We start from the raw sequence: 21,906 nt of genomic DNA, 5'->3' as shown, positions 1-21,906 counted from the left end.
TTTGCATCTCTGATACAGCCCCTCAGGCTGTTTTATTTCCCCCCCAAAAAGGACATCAGCAGGTCCTAACTGCCAAACTGCCCAGAGACATCTTTACATTATAATTTCCTAAGGATTCTGTTTTTTCTGTCTGCTTACAGTTGATATTAAGGCCTCATCTGCCTAATTCTAATAGCTCAAGTTATCCCAAATCTGCTGAGTTTACCAACTAACCCATCTTCAAGTATATGCACCTTCAGTAACTATTAAATGTGCTGCACAGTTTAAATGGGAACTACCAGAATGTCCGTCTTCTCTCCCACTATTTGTAGGCTATAAGCTGAGCATCATTTGTCCTATTTTCAAATAATTGCACATGTATCCACTATACACAGAAAGCTTTCAGACCAGGTTTATTATGTATCACACTTGAAAAACAATGAACACCAAAACAATCATCAACAAAATCACTGAACAGTGATCTTATCAACATGTTCACCCTGAAAGACTATTCCAGCCTTAGTATTCCACTAAGAAAAATGAAAATAGACCAATAATTATTATTTATGGCAGCCAGGAGCCAAAATGCATGTTATTTTAAGTTGCACATTAGCATTTAAATTAAACTAGTTCACTTCTTAAAATACACTCATGGGCCCAAATTTGAAGCAGAGGTGCAGTCGTTAAACATTCTTCTGGGTTTTCAAGGGAGGAGTCAGTATGCTAGAAAGTAATAAGGAAGGGGAAAGGAAAAGATGATCCTTTTCAACAGCGGCATTTTTATTTTGCCCAATATGTAGCTGCCACTTCCATTCACATTTCAGAATCTCTTTGATGATCTTAATATCTGAACTTCCCACAGTATTTTCATCCTCTTATATATGGAGTGGTAATTCGTGTCGAGAAAATGGTTGATATTAATAAAGAAGGGGGAGATTTGGGAATGTGGCCATGGGGGTTGGAAAACCCCGTGACTGAAATAACATTAGACTCTTAACGACGAGGCCATCAGGAATATAAAAGAGTTTAGAGGGAACAAAGAAGGGTGATTCAGGAGACTCCATGCAGTCTCAGGTTTCTTGTTCTCCAGGTGGTTCTCTTGTCCTCCAGCTGTTAAGGCATGGATGTTTCTGAGTGTTTGCTGTTGTTGTTAGATTCAAAGTTGTTTGACCAATGAAAAGTTTTTTTGAAAAGAACTGCTGTGGAGAGAAGGGTATAAGAGGAGAGCCTGCCCTCAAGATAAAGAGAAGGCAACATGAAGTTACGTCAATAAAGAAGCAGGAAAAAGAAGTGAAGAGGAACAGGCTGGCAGAATGGAGACCAGGACAGGCGCAGGCACATTGATTGCCTCACGAAGACAGGTTCAGCCAAACTCAGCAAACCGCTCAGAGAAGCTCATACAGAAAGTCCCTGGAAATAGGTGCACTGGAGCTGGAGAGAAGCTCGAGCTGAGAAAAGCAGACCTGTGCACACAACTGCCTCTCGCTGGTAAGCAGTTGCGCATTATGGGGAATCGTACGTCCTTAGGAACAAAGACTGTCCTGGTAACCTTACAGCTTATTCTCCTTATTAACAATAAGCTTATGAGCCTGAAATCTGGGACCAAACTGAGGTCAAGGTGTGGGACTCTGCAACTAAAAACGACAAGGTTGCAGTGGGATTGCTCGGCACCTGGCGAGCAGTCTCTGAGGCCTTAAAGAGCCATGTGGAGCCACAGGCAGAAATGTGTGGTTTGCCAGACAGTGAGGGAGCTGCGGGCTTGTTTACTAATCCTTCTGCTACACCATCGCCCCCTCCCCCGCCCCCCCCCACACCGCTACGGCAATCGCAGGCCTTTGCTGTTCTGCCCCCTGGTGACCTGGATGTGCCTTTTGACCCAGGCCTATTGGCCTTGAAAAGGAGTTGGACATGTTTTTCTTAAATCTGGGAAGAACGGGATGCATAAGCCCCGAAGAATGGAAAATGGAGACTGTTAAGTTATGGAACTTAAAGGATTGTTTGTTACCTATCCTGATTGTATGTGTTAATATGTATTGTATGTATTAATAACCCGAGGCATACTCGGGTTATTATGTAAAGCAATGTATTTAGAATGTTTGATGTTCGTGTGTGCGTGTTGGTGGAGCGTAGACTCCCCGCACACCCAGCGCTGTTTACTTGCCTTCTATACCTTTTATAGCTTTTATACCTTTTAGAAATATTTGTTTTATAAATATTACAAAATTCAGATTGAATTGAGACCTCATTTATAACAATCTTTACTGTCAAGATACATTTCTGTGTTATCTTGACCCCGCTGTACCTATGTAGTGCCCTATAAATCTGATACATAACCCAGCCAGTGTCACTGCTTGCCTTCTGAAACATACTGTGAGGGTACACAAGCTAAGCCAGGTGTCTACACACAGTAGTACAAAGACCTCTGGGTGCAAGTTTTCCTTGTAGAGATGTCACGCTGTATGTCTGCATCAGATACTTGTGGCTGCTTCATAGTGTGCTGAACTGTAGAAAGCAGAAACACAATTTTGATATATATGTATTATTTAATCATTTTCCAGTTAGCTGTGGGAGAAGCAGTTGCCCTGGTCTTTCTTTTCCTCTCACAAGCCATATTGGTTTTCCATTTTCTGTCATCTGCTGGAGGAATTTATCTGTCCATCGACTGAGCTGGGAGCCTAAGAAACCCCTTAAAATTAATATTTTCATAAAGAATGTTTGCTTGGGGGTTCTAATTCTCACCTAATTTACATATAATTTGTTCATAATAAATTCAGGGGCTTATATGGAGTTACTTTTCATTTAAACTTGTGCAACTCACAGGTATATCAGGAACCTCAAGATCAAATTCAATGTCATTTTACACACAGGGTTTATTTTTGTTTTTCTTTAGTGACCTGGGAGTCTGTTTTCTTCCATTAGTAGCAATTGTAGCTGTTGATGGTCATACTAAGGATTCCTGATGTTAGTGCTTTGCCATGCAAGTCACTGACACCTCCACATTTTCTGAGTGGCACAAGGTCATAACTCAAAGGATACAAATCAAGACAAGAAATCTATTGCTTGCTATAACTGCAAAAATTCTGATCATTATGTGCATCTCTGCCAGGAATCAATTTAATTGTTGTATTTAAAAACCTTATCTAATAGCTTAAAGAATGAAAAATTGTACAAAGCTGTTAGATTTTAAACAGAAATAACTTTATTCATGAGCATGACTCTAGCCCATTGCACAGGTTTTATGTATGAATCAGCTTTACTATTTTTTATTGTGTTTGCAATCAAGTATTCTGAATGCTGAATATTACATCAAGGGTAATTATAAAGAAATTGAAAGCAGTTACAGGAAAATTTGTATGAAGGCCAGTGTACAACAACACTCTAGGAAACAATGCTTCCAAAAGGGATTGGATTTTAAAAATGTATCCTGCAGTATCACAATATGGTAAATAAGGTTTCTATTCTAAGAAAACTGTTTTGTAACTTCACCACAATTTCAGCCCAATTTCCTATCACTGAAACTGACCAGTGGTGAATACTCAAGAGTCACAATGCAAGAAACAGGGACATTTTACTTCAGCTGATGGTATTTGACCATGCAAGTCAAACACCATACTGGCTCCAGAGGGTCTCCTCATCTGACGAGTACACCCTCCCAAAAAAGGAGGATTGCATCCGTACATGAAACAGTTTATCTTTGGGAATAAAAATTGTGAAATATTAGGTACTCCTGACAACTCACCTGAACATTTTCCCACCAAATGTTCTTTGAGCAAGACTTCAATTTGGTGAGGAGATAGTTGAAATATCTCTATTGAAATATTCATGGGAATGACAATTAGGGAATACACATGCTAGGAGAGAAACTGTAAAGGAATTATGGGATTTATCTAGATCATATGACATAAGATTTAAGTGTGCAAGTCTTTTTCTAAATGAGAAATGAAATTGTGTGTATATATATATATACACACACACACATTTATTTAACGTATCAAATGACTGAATACTTGAAAAATCTGGTCCTCCAAAAGATAGAAATTGCTCTTATAAAATTACTCTCAACCAAAATAATAAAATAAAAATTCCAGATAAATTAAAAATAGACAAATCAGTTTAAACTATTAAAGAAGTTAATAAATGTATTCTTTCATTAAACTTTAGATATTAAGTAAAGTGTTCATAAGTTATTCATCGAGTAAATTATATATTTTAGATACAGATCATATTACTTATTAATCAAGTGTATATAATATATATACGGATATATAAATATTGTAAGAATGATTTTGAGAAAACTCATAAGCTTCCCATGAATGTTCTACAAACAGTGATCACTTTATTCCACTGTAATTATAAAGAAAGTCTAATGTCTTTTTCAGCTGTCTAGCTCTTATAGCATATGAACACCTTATAATGTTTAAAGATTTTAATTCAAAATGGTGATCTGAAAAGAAACTGCTATGCTTATGTGACAGAGGGAGTAAAAGGAAGACTAGGGCATAGCATCTTTAAAAGAGTAGGTTGGCTTTTTCCCAGCCACACATGAAATCTGTGAAACAGCCCTTCGTCCTTTATAAAGACTAGTCATTGGACCATACTCTGTCTCCATCTCTTTGCTTAATTGCTGCATCTCTCTTAGAGCTGGGCTCTCTCAGATGTGAGTCTGGACACTGGAGTGCATTGTTATTGCCTGTCTGTTCAAGAGATAACCACAGCTGAGAAAGTAAGCCAAGTGCAACCAAAGACCAATCTGCACTGCTAAGCATGTGAGGGAACACTTTCACAGTGCCTGTCTAAATTACAGCAGTGTCTAGCCCACAGTATTAATTTCTCACATTCAAGAGAACGAAGAGGCCACTAAATCTTTCAATGAAGCTGGAAATAGTTCAACTCTCTTCTACCTAAATGTGTGAGGTAGAAGTTCAAAGGTTGTCCCTGAATCAAGACCCTGAATAAAATCAGCCTGACACCATGTCAGCATCATACGGTAAGTTTAAACTTTATATAAGCTTTTCATTTAGGAAACAATTACTGTATGTTTTTGTCTAATATAATTAATAGGTCAAGCAGCACTTATTAAGTTTTTAGGCATTAATTAACATTTAAAAATTATCACATAGGACACATTAATTAGATATCAATCACTTATTAGAACTACTGACATTTAATAAGCATTTTAATTTATACAAAACTATCCTGCTGTACATATCTTTGTAAGCTACAAGTACTGACAAATAGTACTTAAGGAGTTTAACATGTTAACTCTTATTTTGTCTTTGTAAGTAGCACATACATAGAAACCTGGTTAATACTTTATATACTTTAGTCATAAAAAATTATCCAGATCTCTGCCATTCATGACAAGTTATCAAATCAAATGTTTATATATATTAAAACAGTTTAAAATTAGCACGGTGTCTTTTTCCTATTTCTACGTAAGATTTGAACTTAAATCCTCTTTTGATTCTGTTATACTATCCTGAGGAAAGAAATATGAATGTCCAAGTGTTAATTGCTGGCCTCTATCACCCTTAATTATGCATTCTTGTATGTTCTTTGCTGCTTCCTTTGCATTGCTATCCGCTGTTGTCAAGATCTTGCCATTAGATACTTCACAAGCATGATCTCTCTCTTGACCTAATTACACTTATTATCAGTCAATTTTTATAACACTAACTAGGTGCTTAGAATGTTATATAAAACCCTACAGGGTGCCCAAACTTTACAAGACTAATGTCCACATTGGCAGCTTGACAAGAACCAGAGAGCAGTGTATCTCCTGCACATACTTTTGTGTATTTTTCCCACTAATATATGCCCTAACCCGTAAGATTCTCTTGTATTTGCAACTTTGCTGAACAAATAGAAATCACCTGTTTATTGCTTAGATGTTTCTTGTCTAATGTACACCTACATAATAAAATAAGGTGGGATTTCACAGTGTGCAAATATGGAGACTTTTCCATCTTTCTCTGGTACATGTGCATGAAATAGTATTGGATTGAGTCATTGGAGCTGTATGGCAGTAGCCTCCATAGGGGAGAGCTTTAAATTTTTTACATGAGGTAGCAAGATGCTTATTTATCCAGCTGTTTCTGCCCTGCTCAATGGACATCAGCATCTGATAATTGGAAATATTCCATGTAAAACTACAGCCAGAGCCACAGAAGATTGTGGGAGTACAAGTTAATTCCAAAAGTTTCACCTGTAACACATAAGACTTGACAGATCTGTAGTCCATCTGTGATGCCTTAATTCGGCTAGCACAGGTAACAATGAGAAGAGAAAGCAAGCTGTACAGATGCTTTGGGAATATATATGCTAGTACTCACCCTGTCATCTTTCATTACAGCTGTTAGCTGAATTAAGATACGAAATGTAGGCTAATGTTACATTTTCACAGCTTCTTATAAATACTACACAGGTATTCTGATGAGAAGAAGAGTCAGCCCAGAGAGGAAGGAAAACACTGTAATTCCCTTATTTTCAGGTGGAAAACTATAAGGCAGGTGAGCTGAAGGCTAGACCACAAGGAGACCTTGCAACACTGAAACTCACAACACCTATGTTTTTCAGCCATATCAGATTTGGAGATCTCACCGGGGTAAACTAGTTTTCTAGGATCTCTCAATAGTCCACAGAGAATGACACGCATCAAAAAAGAATAGTTCAGAGTAGAAACTAAATTCCTTTCTCAAGTACAATCCATAGCTCTTAGTTAAATATCTGAACTCTCTATACAATGCACTGGGAGGATTAAATGGGATTCACAACAGACAGCATGCTGTGCAAAGTTTATATAATAGAGAAGGTCAAGACTTAAATCTTGCACTTATGTCATACCAGGTTTACAACTCAAAAACCTCTCCTGCACTAATGCACCTGTGTCCTTCCTTTCAAAATAACAGGCACCTCTTTCTTGTAAAACACAGAGGTCAGAAAATGACGCTCATACTATTTAAATGGGATTCAGACTGAAGGGATTCAAATCTACATAACTATGTGGCTGTAAGATGCTGAGAAATCTTTTCATTTTGAAACTGTACTACTTATACAGAAATGATTGCAGAATTTGTTGGGCTATAGAGAAAAGCAGAATACCAGCGACTGCATCATCTTCTGATAGAAAGGATACCTACCTCTTGACCCTGTTTCCAAGGACAGTTATGCTGCTTTATAAATCAAAATCTGAATGAAGTCATAAGGAGGCCTAGCAACCAAGATCAAAACCCAACTTTTTTCAATTTTAACAACCAATGAAATGTCACTTAGGGTGCTTGATCTTTTCACTCCCATGCATCTGCTTGGCAGAACTCATTGCCTCTTGACATCAAGAGATCCCTATTTTCTTCTTTTTTAAGCCTACATTTAAGACTGATTTGTTTTCATTGACTTTTAACTGACATTAGCTAATTATTAACTCTGCAGGATAGATTAAATTTTAATTTTAATGTCATTGTAAAACACCATGAACTGCCTCAGCATGATAAGATGCTATAAAAGTTTAAACTGTTGTTATAAGTTAGCCACCTGTTCAAAATGTTAAAAATCTACATGTTTAAATCAATCATACTGCACTGGATGCCCCATCAAGGCTAATGTTGATAAATTACACTCTTAGCTCTAGCTGATATAGAGTCATTATTCTCCAGAATGGTAGTATATTATACTTTATTTTGTAGAGTTTTAGTTGGGATTGCACTGTCATTTTTCAAAATCCTAAGTACACTCCAATGCATATTTTCCAGTCTTCTAAATTGCTCAGAGATCATCCTGGCTAAATAATACCTTTGAGATTGTCTGGTGTATGAGACACATTCTAGAAAAGTACTGTTCCAGAAGGAGTTCCTGGAAGTATTGTGAGACAGTAGTAGAAAGGCTTATTTCTGTATAGTTCTTGACATCTCTGAGCCAAATCAGAAGAACTAGATAAAATGATGTATAGGAAAAAAAAAAAAAAAAAAAAAAAAGCTATACCTTCAAGCCTCAGGAGATGATGGAACAATCTGAAGGCTGAAGCAAATGAGATATGCCATTTCTGTCACAGGCATGGTATATAAATATATAATAATTATTATTAATCATTATTATTATTATTATTATTATTATTATTATTATTATTATTATTATTAATAATAATATAAATCACTTATTCTGGCTTGTCTACCTATAAAATAGGGCTAACATTTTTTCCCCATGCTTATCTTGTCTCTTCACATGGTAAGTTAACCTGGGTAAGTACTATTTCTTATTGAAAGCAAGGAAGCTTTCTATAGCTCCAGTAAAGAAAAGAAGCACCTTGAGACTGCATATTTTAGTAGCCGTGGTTCTGCAATCAGGAAACTGACTTTACTACCTCCTGTTCTTCTCATGCTCAGAGAAGGCATTTGTAACAGAGAAAGTGTTTGTAAGTAAACCAAAAGGCACTGGCTTCATCATTTAATTCATAACTGAAACAATTTTCAGCACCTTATTTTTGGCTACCTGTTCAGCTCAAAATTGTTATTATTTTAATTGAAATTACAATATAATTGCAAATTCATTTAGATAAATGCACGCTGAATCCTAGACAGGTGACAGCAGACCCTTCAGTTTCTTTCAGTAAGGCATTCTTTCCAATTCCTAGAGTTCAGTGAAAGGCTCCCCAGACTGACAATTTTCACTTTGTTATGAAGGGGAGGGAAAGGTAAAAAAGAATTCAGCACATTACATGAGAATTAGCATGTGTTTACTTGTTTACTTGCTGTATTCATCTAAGACTGTGCTTCCTGAGAGCAATGTTTGTGTACAGCATACTAAGAACCTCCACCCTGACACTGATTACTAGTATCTATGTATCTGCTAGACGACTGAGGGACAGGGGACCATATGAAGGTCCTGAGGTTAAGAGGTACAAACTGGCTTTCATCCATACTGCTGAAAGCAAGTGTACTCTAGAGCAGGCTCTCTGTGCCAACATGACACAGCTCTCCGCACTGAATCTCTCAAGGATTTGTGAGCTGCTCCTATGAACACAACATGTAATTACTATTTTTGTGAATTTTCATGTCAAAAAGTCTAAAAAAAAAAAACAACACATGAAAGCCAAGCTGTATCTTCCTGCCTTTGAATGCTGTTCTAACATTTTAACATATGTGAATATATGCTGCATGTCCTGAGGTGTCCTATGAGTTGTTCAAGCTCTATCTTGCAGAGAGTGGGCTGCAATCACCCAGAGCATGGCCAAGAAAAAGAATAAAGTAGAACATAAAACAGAACAGATTCTAGTGCCCAGGCTTTCCTTCTGAGACACTTATTCGCCAAAATAACAATTTCCCTGTCTTATAAAAAAAAAGAAGTAGAGAAGTTAAGCTTATAGTTGATTTAACAGTGCCTAGGATGTGGGGAAGAGGACAACAAACAAAAGAAAGAACCACATTTTTTCCCTAATAGTGAAAAAAACTTTTTTTTTTCTTTTTCTCAATACAGATAAGTCCTTTGGAGATTTGCAAAAATTTAGAGTATCTTTCTTTAAAACTATGATTGTTGTTTGCCTCTAGCCAGAATTTCTTTAGTAACTGAGTAATGGAAAGCTGAAATACTATTTTGCAGTGTTTCCACAATTGTGTCTGGTGTATTTCTGTCCCAGCATATCTTCAAAAAACAATTTCTGTGTAAGTTACAGGAGACACCACAATAAAGGGGATTACAGAGACCTGATATATGGTGTCATCTGTCATTTCTGACAAATGTAAATGCAAGAATAAAATCCTAGGTAGAAAGTAAGAACCTATGAGTCAGGGTTGAGTGAAAGGACATGAAAAGGCTTTGGTTCCAGATGCTTTTTCTTTACCTCTGCTATTTTTCTCCAATTTATCTACATAGTATATTTTTTATTCTTAGTTTTCCTTGGATTTAAATTTACTTTCCCTTTTAAATAAACAATACAGACCAGTTGTGGCTGGTAAACAGCTGCTAGTTCCGAAAATTCATATTAAGTTGTGAAGGACAGTTTATGTTAGAGAAAAATATATCATGTGGGATCCAACAGTCCAAGAGGGGTGAGGCTGATGCTGCTCCATGTTCCCATGTCCAACCAGCAGTGAGACTGAAGATGTAATCCCAGCAGGCACACGTACAAAACATGCATATACATTACATATATCCATATATACGTGGTCAGATGCACAGATCACATAAACATACATCCAGCACCAAAATGAACAAAGACAGCACCAATGGCCATGTCCTGCTCTCCTCTGGCTGAACATTTGTCTTCCCAAGAAACTGTGATGGATGATGAGCCCTGCTTTCCTGGAAGCAGCTGAAAACCTGCCTGCCAATGGGAAGTAAAGAATGGATTCCTTTTTTTGCTTTGCTTGTATGCACGGTTTTTGCTTTACCTAGTGAACTGTCTCTATCTCAACCCATGAGTTCTCACACATTTTTACCTTTCTGGTTCTCTTCCCCCATCTCACCTGGGGAGGGCAAGTGAGCAGCTGTATGGTTCTGAGCTGTTTGCCAGGACTGAACCACAACAATGCCCCTGTCCCTCATGCCTCCATGCCCCTCTGTTTCCTCACTCTTGCTCCTCCCAAAATCACCTATACACCTCCCTTTTCCTGTTTTTGGTTCCTCATCCAAACATCCCATAATAAGTCATGTGCAATCCCAAAATACTCTTATGCTGTATCCCATAATGTGTCTCACACTCCTAGACAGTTCAGACCCCTTGGTCTGAGAGGGAGTGATAGCTCTGTTGGGACACCCTGGGAGGGGCCTGGGCAGGGCATTCATTCTTCTGGAGTCCTTTATTTGGGTTTCTACTTGCCTTTGTGCTCATCTAGTTTCTGCAGATGGACCTCTGATGAGCTCTGGGAGTAGCACAGCAGGGTCTTATTTGATACTTGACATTGTTACTCATGATATTTTCTTTCTGAGCTCCTTTGTGAATGTGCAGATGAGTTTTATCCCATGAGCTAACAGTTTCAGCCTGCTACATTAACTTTGTGCTTGCTGGAGAACTTACACCCCCAGTTTTCAAAATTTCATGTGATTTAATCGAGTACTTTGAGTCTCAGTATTTAACTGGGAATAACTCATTTACTTGCACTCAGTGAAAAATGAATATAAATGTCTTGCCTAGTTACGAAGCAACTTTTAAATGGTGACCAGAATCAAATTAATTTTTATAACTGTTCTTTCAGAATCCATAGTTCTTATCTCTTCAGTATCCAAGGATCATGCTGCCTGAGTATGCTTTAATATAATTTTCTTGTATGGGATAGAATATTTTATGCTCAAGAATTTCTGCAAAGATGATAAGAAACAGCTACTCTCATCTTCAAGCAGAGATCCAAATGCAGTAGTTTGTGCTATGTTCACCAAATGTATACCTTGGGCTCAAACGGGCACTGCATGCATATATCTGATTTTTTATATCTGAGTAGTGTGAATATTCTCCCTTGAATCTCTGGTACGCAGCAGAAATATTTCTCTCCACTCCAACCAAGGAAACATTAACATTAGCACCATTTTTACTCCATAGAGAGTGTGATATACAGTAGTAAAATAATTGACGCTATATTTGCCAAACCTTTGGCAAATAAGGAGCTCTTGATATCTGGACATACTCCCGTCTGTATTTCGGAAAACATTTCACCTAGTCTACAAGCAGAATTTCACAATCTCATTGACAGTTAGGCTTTTTAATTAAATGTTTATACTATTCTTTTATGAGCTTTAGGTTCCTATGATATAATGATTAAATTTTTGTTTATTTGTTTGTTTATTTCTTTATTTATTTTTGTTTTGATAGATAGAATCTTGGTCCTCTGTCCAGTGTACCTTTTATCTTTTAAAAGCACTCAGATTTTCTGAAGTTAAAAAGGAGCCAAGAAATACATTGAGAAATCTATTAAAAAAAAAAAATTGGCAATATCCATCCAAACAAGACTGTGGGATGAGTAAAATCTTATATGTTTTCTATTGACATTTGCAGAACAAGCTGTGCAGGAGTGAAAAAGTAAAAATAATTATATGCTATACAGTAAACTTTGGAAGAACTTTTAGAAAATTATCCATTCAGAACATTAAAAAAAAATAATCAAATGCTTCCATGTTGCTAGAAGAAATTCTTCTTTTAGCTTGGTGATTTGCTGTCTGCTACTTTTCCAGCAGCACATAACAAAATAGAAATGATACTTGCATTATCAAAGGACACTAGATATTTGAAATATAGACAATGAAAAAAAGATACTTAGTAAAATTCTGTACCTATCAGTGTCATGTATGTATATATAGTTGATAGACTACAGATCTTTAGAATATCCTATTATAACTGTATAAAACTGAACTAGAAAAAAAAAAAAAAGTTCTGTTAAGGGTCATCTGTTGTGGAGTTTAACCTCTTAAAAAGGAAAAAAAAAAATCACTAATAAAATAAGCAGCTCCCCTAAGCAGTAGCTATCTGCTTAAGTACTGAGAAATAATTTTCCTGAGGGGAATGACTTCATACCTAAATTGCTGGGGCCTACAATGTAGGGGGTCTGTATCTGATTTTAGTGATTGAGCCCTTATTAACCCATATTAAGCTAAGCAATTAAGCTCTATTGATACATAGCTAAAGCAATAAATACAATCCAGAGAGTGATCCATCTCACCTTACATTCAAATTCTGCATATGGTCAAAATAAATGAAGCCTGGGCTCAGGTCAAATGCTACACATTAAGTAAATATTCAGGATACTAGCTATTGATGATATTCATGTGGGGCTGGCAAACTGTAGTTATAAGAAAGATTTTACCTTGTGTATAAAGAACCAAAGGCCTTGTGAAGATATTCAAAGGTATCCTTGGGTATCCAAGAGGGCAGTAGACCCTCCAGGTGAATAGATAGTACATGAAAGTAACTTGTCACTAAAGTATAATTTTTGTTCCCATAGGGTCACTTCATGCGCACTGGAAACAAAACAATCTGGCTTAATATTTAATAAAGTTATAAATCAAAATATAAGATTTTTTTAAAACCGTAAGATTTTGTGCACAAAAGTGTACTCCCAAGGAAGATAATGAGAATATTTTACTGGGTATTTTAAACTATAGCACTAAAAAAAAAAAAAAAGTAAAAGAATCTATTAGGTAGTTTAATTGTTTTCCATTTTGTATTGGGTATACATGGCAAGGTTTTGATAGCAGGGAGACTGCAGAAGTGGCCTGTGTGAGAAGAATCCAGAAGCTGCCCCATGAGAGCCAGTTCCAGCTGGCTCCAAAAGGGACTGGCCAGACCTGAGCAGGTGAGGGAATCTGGTTATGCCTCTGTGAGAACAGATTTAAGAAAGGGAAAAGCTGCTCCACAGCCTGGAGAGACAAAAGAGCTAAATGCTAAGACAAACAGCCCTACGGCCCCTGAGGTCAGTGCAGCAGGAGGGCAGGAGGTGATCCAGGCACACAACAGAAGTTCCCCTGCAGCCTGTGGAGAGGCCCCTGGTGGAAAATTGGAAATTCAACACAAATCCTAGTATAATTAATTGATCAATTAAAAGTGTTTATCAAATCTGTGTCTAATAATATGCATACTTCACTCAGAGATAATTTGGCATGAATTTTAGGTCGGATTGCTTCCCATTTTCAAAAACAACTTCTCGAACGTATTGAGGCGCACCTGGGGGACAAAGCAGTCATTGGTCCCAGCCAGCATGGGTTTGTGAAGGGTAGGTCCTGCCTAACTAACCTGATTTCCTTTTATGATAAGATCACCCGTATGGTGGACCAAGGGAAACCAGCTGATGTGATTTTTTTTGGACTTCAGCAAGGCTTTTGACACGGTTTCCCATAGGATCCTACTGGACAAAATGTCCACCATACAGCTAAATAAAAACATCATACGATGGGTGAGCAATTGGCTAACGGGCAGGGCCCAAAGGGTTATGGTGAATGGCGCTGCGTCAGGCTGGCGGGCGGTCACTAGTGGGGTCCCTCAAGGCTCCATTTTAGGGCCGGTACTTTTCAATATTTTTATAAACGATCTGGATGTAGGAATAGAAGGTATTTTGAGCAAGTTTGCTGATGACACCAAACTTGGAGGAGTTGTGGACTCGAATGAGGGTGGAAAGGCCTTGCAGAGGGATCTGGATAGGTTGGAGAGCTGGGCGATCGCCAACCGCATGAAGTTCAATAAGAGCAAGTGCCGGGTCCTGCACCTGGGACGGGGAAACCCTGGCTGCACGTACAGACTGGGCGATGAGACGCTGGAGAGCAGCCTAGAAGAGAGGGATCTGGGAGTCGTGGTAGACAGCAAGTTGAATATGAGCCGGCAGTGTGCCCTGGCAGCCAGGAGGGCCAACCGTGTCCTGGGGTGCATCAAGCACGGCATCGCTAGTAGGTCGAGGGAGGTGATTGTCCCGCTCTACTCTGCGCTGGTGCGGCCTCACCTCGAGTACTGTGTGCAGTTCTGGGCACCACAGTATAAAAAGGACATGAAACTGTTGGAGAGTGTCCAGAGGAGGGCTACGAAGATGGTGAAAGGCCTGGAGGGGAAGACGTACGAGGAACGGCTGAGGGCACTGGGCCTGTTCAGCCTGGAGAAGAGGAGGCTGAGGGGAGACCTCATCGCAGTCTACAACTTCCTCGTAAGGGGGTGTCGAGAGGCAGGAGACCTTTTCTCCATTAACACCAGTGACAGGACCCGCGGGAACGGGGTTAAGCTGAGGCAGGGGAAGTTTAGGCTTGACATCAGGAGGGGGTTCTTCACAGAGAGAGTGGTTGCACACTGGAACAGGCTCCCCAGGGAAGTGGTCACTGCACCGAGCCTGACTGAATTTAAGAAGAGATTGGACTGTGCGCTTAGTCACATGGTCTGAACTTTTGGGTAGACCTGTGCGGTGTCAAGAGTTGGACTTGATGATCCTTAAGGGTCCCTTCCAACTCAGGATATTCTATGATTCTATGATTCTATGATATAAGACTGATAATTGAGCTTTGATACTATATTTCTCTGCAAGATTCTGAATGTACAGATTACTTTATTTAAGAATTTTTAGTCATGTGTATGATTATCTAGATATCCATAAATTGAGATTGAGCTTTAAAAAGCTATGTAGTCTTAGCTTCTAGGAATTACTGTCAAAGAGACAAGAAAGAACCACTTCTTCTGAATAATAGAGGTAATTCCTGAGTCAGTTTTTCTAATGCCCAGGCACAGTATCTCAGATGATGATGTCTGCAAACATAGTAACTCTGGAATGCATATGAAGACATTTCAGAGCCAGAGGAAAACTGTGAAAATAAAACTATAATTTTCTATTACATCCTAGAGTAAATGGTGGAAGAAATAACAACTAAATGTATCTGAGACATGACAGTTGGTTTTACGACAAAAGAGTGGCAATTTCTGCCATTAGAAATAAACAGAACACAGACATGTAAGGGTGACTGTCCTGTACCCTTGATTACATATACATGTATAACATGAGGATAAGATTAAGTATGAATTCACTGGTACAACAAATTTCAGTCGTGCTATTTAATATACAGTCAGCTATTGCCATTAACTGTATCTGTATTGGCAGTGGCCTTCCCAGAAAAGTGTTGTGCATTGTTTTAAATAAAGTCTACCTTAGATATCTGTTGCACTTGCTGAAGTATTAGCACTCCAATAATAAACATGAAATTGTAGCTAATTTTATATTTGAATGCATTTCCTTGAAAAATATCATGAAGCTGCACCTCTGCTAGAGAAATGTTGTCAACAGGTGATATTCTAAATTTTGAACACCAGGAGAAGGACACCAAAGGAAAGTTTATGACAGGTGAGACGTATCTTTGATTAGTTTAGTATTAAACATATGGAACATAAATTTTAAAATAATAATAATAATAAACATAAATAAATAAATAAATAAGTTCAGATGGATCAATTACTGTTTTACATTTGTTGGTTTAGCACAAACAGGAGTAAAATCTATCAGCATGTTCTAGCTGTGTTGTGACTATAGAATCATGGCATTCTAATTAAATCTGATGCTTTAAATAGATAAATCTGCCTTAGAAAAATACTGCAGATACATTGAATGTAGGAAGAATGAACCCAATGAGTGTATCACTTGTGGCCTGTCATTCTGTAGAGCTCCGTCTGATAATGCAGCGGGGTTCCTTCAGGTTCTGTAGAGTGAAAGACGAATAAATATATTTGGATGACTATTTGCTTCATGATGACTTGATCACATTTTATGGAAAGTACCAAACTAACAAGAATAGAATAATTAGATACTTTAGCTCTAAACATGCTGACATAAGTCAAAAATTAACACTAATTTACAGTTCTGAAGCATTTTTCAGAAAGAATCCTTATTTCATAATACGTAAATATAAATCTTGAGTCTCACTGATATTTAGGAGGGACTTGGTTCTCCTGTGTTTACTATGTAAACTTGTCCCTGGACCTCTATTTCCAAAATTGGATGATATGTAAACAAATAGGAATACACAGATGTAGAAGTACTATGCAAATATAAATGACCTGTTAATAGGATTCTTGGTGTCCAACAGTAAAAGGAAAATATTTTTAGCTTTTAACATTCTTTTGTTTATTAAATTTCTACTTCCTTTCTCTTTTAACCAGCAACATATTGCATCAATTATTTTAAAAGCTGTTTTGGGTATTTTCATTGATATTTAGTAACAAAGGTTACAATTTTATCATGCTTCCTCCTTATTTGCTTCTGAAGAAGCAATGTCATATAACAGTTTAATGAGTATCCTTCTATCTGAGACCTTTGCCTAACCCAGGAGCTGTGTAAAAGCAATTAGAAGTGTACATGTACATTTGCAAATTGGATGCATACAAGTATAACCGATTTACCCCAACTCCTAAAACCAAAACCAAAACAAGCAAACAACAAAACACAGACAAAAACAAAATGAAACAAAATCAATCAAACAACAAAAAAAGAAACACTACCACCACCACCAAAACAACTAGGACTTAACTGTAGCTAAACTCATTTTAAAAACAAGGCTTGCAAAATCATTTGACATTGTTGATGAATTCCTAAATCTTTTTTTTTTTTCTACCACAACCAATCTCTCAACCCAAGTGGTTGGGAGTGTACACTTTGATATATTCATCCTTTAAACTATGCACTTCAAGTGTCCAAACAGGTGACCTTTTAAATCAGCTGCAAGTTTTGGTTTGTGTTTTGTTGCTTTTGTTGTTGTTTGCTTGTTTGTTTTCTCGCATGAAGCCTTCTGTGAAGCATTTGAAAAGACTAAATGATCAAACTATATATCTTAACGAAGCTAGAAATTTTTCTTTCACCTACCATTTCATTGCACAGGCACATAAGGATTGGTTAAATTGCCCACAGATGGGAGTTCCACTTGAGATGCTCAAATCCATCCTGTTTAGCATCCAGATGCCACTACAGAAAGGTGTATGTCTTCTGTCAGATGTCAAATATGTGGGTAGTCAATTCAATGAAATCCATATTAATCTGAAAAGATAAACTATAATAAAAGAGCATACTATATTGTGGGCAAAAAAAATCATGACGTTTCAACTAGTTTTTACAATAAAAATATACTTTATGATAGGTATGTCAAGCAAAAGGACAGGTTTCTCACCTCACTGTCTTTTCTTTGGTGCAATATACTATATAATCTGTTATGCTATCATATCTCAGTTCTCTTAGAACACATAACCTGCAGCTATACATAACATTGTTACTTGACAATGCTTTTAAAGAGAGAGAGAGAGAGAAAATTAGGTCAGGGCAAAGCATTTGGTAAAATCCAAAGGCTCCCACTGTTTTGCAAGACTCCTCCAGAATAATTTTAGAGATTTGTATCGGCATGGTCCAACTCTGAATGGCTTTGATTGTGATTTAAGCTAATCACCATGATGGCCTTGAAGACACAGGTGGTTCAGTTTAAAATTATATAATTAATTAAAATTAATAAAGAACCCTTTATTTCCACAGGGGTGATCAGGAATAATTAAAATAAAATAAATAAAATAAAATAAATAAAATAAAATAACTAATAGTAGTTCATTAGAATTTCCATCTATGACTACATCTGCACACACATGCTGTTTGCAGTCTTGAACCTCAGCAGTGAGGATAGAAGAGGATACCCAAGCAAAATTTGTTATTGGAAATGAAGCTATTGAAAGCTTTTTCTCCGTTTTGTGAGGAAAATAAGTCTCGGCAGTTGCTCAGTTCTTCACAACATGAAATTAAAGGACAGTATTAGTAGTAGTGAGACAGCTAATACTGCTAAGTGCCAGTAAATGGCCATAAAGCACTTCAGTACACATAAAATAACTTCATGTGTTCCATACAGGTACAATTAGCAGGTCCATTAAGCAGCATATTAAATATACACCACAAAACTAACACAAGAGTACCAATTATTTAATGCTATCAAACAACAATCAAATCTTTGGGTCAAAATCATTGTCTATGTTGTAAGTCAAGGAGTCCTTTTTCATCAAAGTCGTTTTCTGCATCATCAAAGCTCCAGAGCAGAACACTTCACTCATATAGGCTTTTCCTTCTCCAAGATGTGATTTTTCTCCAATCTTACCTTCTTTTTCAAAGTTATTTCAAAGAATGCCTCTCAAAATAAGAATGTTTGCTTTCTGACAAGTAGTAAGAGCTTGTCTAAGCTGAATACTTCTCCTATCTTTCAGAATACATTCCAGGTCCAATATCAAGAAAATATTCAATCTTAGATGTGATAATGGGTTGGGATTCTTTCTTTTAAAAAAACAAACAAAGAAACAACAGTAAGTTCAAGCTCTGGACTGGAGAATGTAGGCCTTCTATATTTGTCCACACTACCTAAGAACACCATCTGCATCAAATGCTCTTAATAATTATTACTTTTTGCAGATTACTTCACATCTATCATTATGTTACATTGCGTGTTTTAATAAAACAGAAAACAAAACAAAACAAAACAAAACAGAATTATTCATGAACTTAAAGGAATACAACTTTTATTTCTCACGTACACTACACTGTCACTGTGTTAGCCCTATCCCTCCTCCCTATTGAATATTTAATTACTCAATATCATGCACATAGCACAGAGCAAAAACTGCTCTCCTAGCTACCCATCTGCCCAATTGCAGGTGTGTCGGAACAGAATCAGTCAGGTATTTAACATATATCCACATGATAGCTCTTTATTTCAGACAATCCTAGGACAGTAAATAGTTCTAGTTGAATGATAAACAGTTACGTTCTCAGTAAAAGCTGTCAGTAAAAAGTATTAAGCTCTTTTGAGACTTTGAGGATGTGTCTGGGATGCCAAATATACAGGGTAAGTTAAAAGAACTGAAGATTATCTCTGGTTAACTATTTCAGAAGTTGATCTGCCTCATCTTTTCCTTCTGGTTAGCAACTGTAATAATCATTTAGAAATATAAGAACAGCTGCATTCAGTCCTATATCCCATTTCCAGACATAGTCAAAAACAGACACCTTAAGGAAGAGTAAGAGTGCAAACACATAATTCCTAATGCTCTCCTAACATCCTGCTCCCTACTTGCAGGTAAGGGGCTTCAGAAGTTGGACATTCTTTCTATGAATGTAAGTATATTACAGCTTTAGTTTATGTGATTCTGTAGTGAATATTCTGCTCAGTTTCATTTACTGCACTTTCAATGGCATCATCATAGGACAGTCTTGGAACTTTTAAATTGGGTGTCTTTCAGGTAACACTGAATTAAAGCCACTTCAGGACTGTATCTAATGCACTTTTATTGCTAACTGGCCAGAAGACTTGAACAGAGCTAAATCAAACTTCATGTATTGTGAACATCAGGTTATCAGGACCAATAGTTTCACCCTGGAAGTCCAACCTTATGGACTATAATAGTTGCCAATGTATTCAGTGTATACATTTTAATAATTCTTGCAGTTTCTTTCACACAGATTTCTCAGATCTTTTCTTGATCCCAAGAAACTCAAATGGATGCTGCACTTGAACATGGAAAAGAAACTACTTCACATCTTAGTATAAATATAGTGGCATAATATAAATATAGTCACATATTCTAGTCAACAGCAATACCTATAAATCAAAGAAAATATGCTTTCTCTAAAGGCTGATGATGTTCCATGTACCTTCAGTCCATGCAGAATTTTCACAGAAAGCCTGCTGAGATCCTGTAGGGAGATTTGGAAAGCGAGTAAATCTGATCATGAGGTCAGCCATGGAGTGTAACAATACTCATGCATATATCCTTAAACAATTAAGTCTGTACTACTGTTAATGTCTACCTCTACTAATTCCCTTGAGGTATTCCCTTGAGGCTTACAGTATCGTATAATCTCCTCAGAAGAGTAAATGTATGCACCTATTTGACCTACAGTGTTCTTAGCACACACATCAGGAAACCACAGGCATGTTTCAATAAAAATCACACCATCCTTCTCTATCTGTATGAACAAACAAGATCAGAAGGAAGCCTTGTTTTGTACTTCATTGACAACTCTAACGTCACAGTGAGTCTTGCATTCTTAGACCTGTGATACAAAGCCTAGGAAGTTCTTATGTTACTGGTAAATACAAATAACTTCTATATGTGAACAGCTTCTGAAAATTTAAAGCAACTGCTATAAATCCCAAACAGCCACTTCACTCATAGATCTTAAATCGACATCTTCCTGGGATCATAAGTTTTTTGTTTGTTTGTTTGTTTGTTTGTTTGTTTTTAATAATGATATATAAAGTGTTTTAGGAAATTATTTGGCACTAAGGATAAAAATGTAAGGCCAAGAATATTCAAATCTGAGGGCCTTCATCTCCTGACCTGACTCTTAAACAATTGTATGCCCCGGGCATTTAAAAGCTTCACTTAGTTCTATTTCACTCAGTGTTTTCAATTACCTTCAAGGGATTCTGGATAAAATAAATAAATAAGTAAATAAATTAAGGTGTTTTCAAGGGCTAATATGACTTTAGATGCTGAAAAGTCTTCTCTTTCACTTAGTCCTAAAGTGAAGCCACAGAACCTGCATCTCAGACTTTATTTTAATCTAATTAATAAATAAGTAAATGAGTAAATAAGTAAATAAATAAATGTTTCCAGTTCACCCAGTTTTTCAGACATACATGTAAGCAGGAAAATATTGTTTTCCTGATCATGTATACGAAGAGCTTTGACATCATTGACTCTTGTTCAAAATCAATTGAAACTTTATTTAGAGATGGATTTTCTGAACATAGGAAATGTTATTCATAAATAGATTTTAGTTACAAAAAACTTTAAACAAATGCATCAGAACTTGTTGGGCATAAAACATTTTGTCAATTCTACTAACAGAACCATTAAAATTGATGCAAGTGGGATCCTTTTGTTTGTTTTGCCCCTGAAAGAAATAAGGTTTTGCCCCTGAAAGAAATAAGATTATCAGGTACTGCAGCTAGAGGTGGAAAGCAAACTGTGTTGTATCCCAGGTACTTGCATTAGGGGATGAGCAGACCAATTAATACCTTCTGTTCTATATCATAAGAATAAATTTATGCAGGGAATGAAGACTCAAAAACTGAGGTTATGAAAGAGCAGAATCCCCTGCTGAACCTAGAAAGATCCAGGCCATCTCCAGGAATTTGAAGGCTGTAGCTAGTCTCATATTTCCCTTTTCAAGTGTTGAGGGTTGGTTAGAAAAGTATAAATGGCAACCAGAACCCAAGATAGCAGCCTCCTACCCCAAATCAGTGACATAAACATCAGTTTTTCAGTTACCCCAGCTCTGTCTTTTGTTTCATTATTTTATTATCTATCTTTTTTAATTTATTTATTTATTTTTTTTGTACTGCTCAAGAACACCATTAAGGCTGGTTTGTCTTGTAAGTGTTGCATCCAGTGAGAATCTGGTTCATCATTTCAGTTTTTGTTACAAAAAATGCAATTAATCTAATCTAAATTTAAGATAT

This window comes from Anas platyrhynchos, chromosome 1, assembly GCF_047663525.1.
Source record: "Anas platyrhynchos isolate ZD024472 breed Pekin duck chromosome 1, IASCAAS_PekinDuck_T2T, whole genome shotgun sequence".
NCBI classification, from domain to species: Eukaryota; Metazoa; Chordata; class Aves; order Anseriformes; family Anatidae; genus Anas; species Anas platyrhynchos.
Note: the sequence above shows the minus strand (reverse complement) of the source record.